Consider the following 3,982-nt stretch of genomic DNA (forward strand, 5'->3'; position numbering starts at 1 on the left):
TGTGTACCTCATTCCCACTGGTACTCAAGGTCTCTGGTTAGGCAATTCTGATGTAGACAAGGAAAAAAATGAAAAAGTGAGGAATGGTAACATTTGCAAAAAAAAATGGAGAAGTATTCAAGAAAATTTTTGTTTGGGCTGCTGAAAATAATTGGCTTACTAAAGTACAGAGACTACTTTCCAAAAAGAACACTCATGTGAATACTACGGATGATGATGAGTATACCTCTCTTCATCAGGAAGCCTACAGTGGACACTTTGACATTGTCCATGAATTGGTGGCTCAAGGCAGATATTCATGCAATAACTGTGAATGGCTGGGCACCCCTGCACAGTGCTTATATGTGGAATAATACCAGAGTGGCTTCTTTCTTAGTTCATCATGATGCAGATACCACTGCCCAAACTAAAGTCCTCTTGACCCCCTTGCATCTTGCTGGTTGAAATAGAAATAGCAAAGGTATGCTGGATCTCCTTCTATTGAAGCATTATATGAAACCAGGTCTGAAGAACTTGGAAGAAGCTGCATTTGATATTGCCAAAAGGATAAATATGTATCACTACTTCTTTGAAGTTGTGGAAGGCTTTAAAAATTGTTCTCCTAAGTAATAATGGTTTGGTTAAGTTTCTGAAATTTTAAAAATGCCAATCCATCTTTGTGTCCGTACAAAATATTTTCACAATACAAAGCAACGGCAATATCTTACTTTAAAAATTCATGGATTCCATCGTATTTTTCAAGTGAATTGCCTGACGTTGATGTCAAAATATATTCAAGATTTGTTTGTATACATCTATAATGATTTCTGCCGAGTTTGTGATTTTTTAAATCAGAAATCATTTTAAATTATCTGTTGAAATGTGTAGTACAGAAACTAAAGATATTTCTGGTGCTTGTCTGAAAAAAGTATATTTTAAAATAATCTGTATTTTGTTTGTACAATGTCCAAAATGTATTTCATTTGTTCCTGGATATAATACTTTGAATTCTACATTGTTTTATGATATATCGGTTCATTATTAAATGTGTTATTTCAGATAGCATTCCATATAGAAACAGATTAAGATTCCTTTTTATCCTAGGCCTATATAGTATTTTATTTCTTTGGGATAAAATGACAATGATATCTAATTTGAGAAGTTTTGTAAAGATTATGCTATGTAAAGGCCTTTCTAAGTTGAGGATTTAGTACACTGATGTCAAACTAACTTTCAGATCAATGAATTACATTTATTGTTACATTTGCATTTGTGTAATCAATTTTTTAATAACTGTTTTTAATTTCTTGCATCTGAAGAATGAAAAATATGGAATACTTCACACATTTTCATATCATGCTTGTGCAAGTGCCATGTTAATCTCTATATTGTAATTTGGGTAAAAGGGCTGCTGAAGCATGTAGTATCCTGTAAATTTAAGTAGTTAATGATGCAGTCTTTATACAGGCATATATCCTTGATTAACTCTTTGTAACTAGGAAACCTTATTGTTCCTAAAAATGCTATTGATTTTAGTTCTCTAAAATTCTGTGTATATTGGAAAAAAAACTTATATTGTTTGGTCGATTGCTCACATTTGCAATTTTTTTGTCAATGACTATTTTAAATATTTTTCATTTTAAATTTGATCATACTTTGAAGCCTTTATAGTTAGGTCCAAAGGTGATCCTTTTCAAGTACTTATTTATCAACTGAGTTAGCTTTGTGGAGCTAATGGATTCAAATTAAGCCTTGCTTAAGAGCTACTTGTAAACTTCTGCAGCTTAAAAGTTCCTAAATGAGGTCTTACTGGCACAAATGTCTACCTGACCCTTTACTATTCTTCCATGTAGCAACAGTCCAATCAGAATATCTTACCCTGACAGCCTAGATTTTCTTATTGGAACAAAACTAATCTTAGTTAAAAGAGATCATAGAGAGATGAACAGTTAAGATAGAATCGTTTAGACTAGAAGGTATTTTATCAAAAAATAATTGTTTTTATACCTAACATTTCAAAAGTGGCTAAAGCCAAAAAGGTGAAAAAATTTTCACATGCATGATTACTACTAATGTCCTGGCTAGTCTACCATCCAACCAGGAAGGAATTTACACTACTGCCTTTCATTCCCCAAATATTTTCATAGTTACAAGAGAAGTCTATATGTTTCTCCTCCATATTAGGCCTTAAATTGGTAATGTTTTAATCACAGTGTTTACTCTTGCCTCTAGGCTGTAAATCTACAAATGGTAAAGCTTTAGGTCCAACTCTACCAAACACTGAGGTAGAAATAATGGAATAATACATTAAAACACAGTTGCCTTTGATACCCTAACCATAACAAAACATTGCAAAACATGTGCCTTTTTCTTATATTATATATAGTTATATATTTTATATTTATACATGCTGATATTTTATTTCACACATTGAAACTTACTAGAATTAATTGATAATTTGAAAAATAAATAGATATATATTACAATAAATAGATTGGAATATAAATAATTAGGTTTAGAATATACATATTAGAATATGAAAAGTATCAATGCAATGTCTTCTGTATAAACTTGTGATACGTTCTAAGTGTTCTTGGTCTTCAGAATTCACATTGTAAAAAAAAAAATGTTATTTTCCTCTAATCTGTAAAGGAATTTACTCTGCTGCTCTGTTATTATTTTAACTCACTGGTTCCAAAATGTTTTTCTCCATATTTCTGAAGCATTCCTACTGATTTTATGCAAATTTTGCTGATACGATGTCTAAAAGGTATTATTCTTCTGCAAGACACACATATCCTAGGATCCCAGGTCTCAGTTATCCGCATCATCAAGTAACAAGGGCAAGACTTCTCATCGAGGCCCATGCAACATGCCAACAGAAAGTAATTGAAAATCCATCTCAATTCCTGACGACACTGGAATTAGCAGTAAGCAATTGTGAAATGCAAGGCAATTTAAAATGAAATATGAGATCACAAAATCTGAAAGAAAGTACAGTAATTCAAACTTTCAATTTACAAATGACCAGCCCATATGAGTGAACAAGATCACAAATGTCACAATTATTTTTAATATCCCTCTCCTAATAATTACTTAAAAATTTCAGTCCAACGTAAGTAGGCCAAAAAAATAGTTCCTAGAATGATAGATTCATGGGGCTGGGAAGGTGGCTCAGTGGTAGAGCGCTTGCCGTGCACGCTCGAGGCCCTGGGTTCGATTCCTCAGCACCACTTAAGCAGAAAGAAAAAAGCCGGAAGTGGCGCTGTGGCTCAAGTGGTAGAGCGCTAGCCTTGAGCTGAAGAGCTGAGGGACAGCGCCCAGGCCCAGAGTTCAGGCCCCACGACCGGACCAAAAAAAAAAAACAAAAAACGAATGATAGATTCATAATTGGTCTACCAAGGTTAGGAAAATTTGACTAACAGGTCAAATATAATTCACAAAAACATTAATTGAGAAGATCGTTAATGCTTCAAAATACTGGTACTTCAGTAAAACTTGGTTCTGTAGTATATAAATGTTATCATTCACAAACAAATGATAACCTATTTTTAATCTCCTGAAAACAGATTCCTATTCAAATAATCTTTTAAAATCATATTCACCCAAGTAACAATTGACAAGTTGATGATAATTAGTGACATTACAATCATTTCAAGTTTAGGGTGCAGGTTACAATAGAGTTGATTTATTTACCCAGCACTAATGCCAAACAAGTTCAACCATTCATTAAAGTGTAGAAATAGTACCACCCACCATTTGTGTTGTTCAGTAGGTGCCTTCCAGGAATGTGTTAAATAGATCAACCTCCCATAATTCAAACTCAAACACTAGCTAATAAAGTAAATTTCATCACTTAATAAGGTACATGTTAAAAAGTCACAAATAGTTGCCTTATCATATGTTGTTTTATGTTTTCCCTATCTGTCTAACATAGTAAGAAATATGACTTAAAGTCATGAATATGAGTACTCATCAGAGATGTGACAAACATAAAATCTGT

At 32.9% G+C, this 3,982-nt stretch overlaps 1 pseudogene; it reads right to left on the bottom strand.

The window, feature by feature from the left end:
- Nucleotides 1-1,302: 1,302 nt before the first annotated feature.
- Nucleotides 1,303-1,399, bottom strand: LOC122126333 (annotated as a pseudogene).
- Nucleotides 1,400-3,982: the final 2,583 nt, after the last annotated feature.

This window comes from Dipodomys spectabilis, unplaced genomic scaffold (assembly GCF_019054845.1).
Source record: "Dipodomys spectabilis isolate Male_0828 unplaced genomic scaffold, ASM1905484v1 ptg000274l, whole genome shotgun sequence".
NCBI lineage: Eukaryota > Metazoa > Chordata > Mammalia > Rodentia > Heteromyidae > Dipodomys > Dipodomys spectabilis.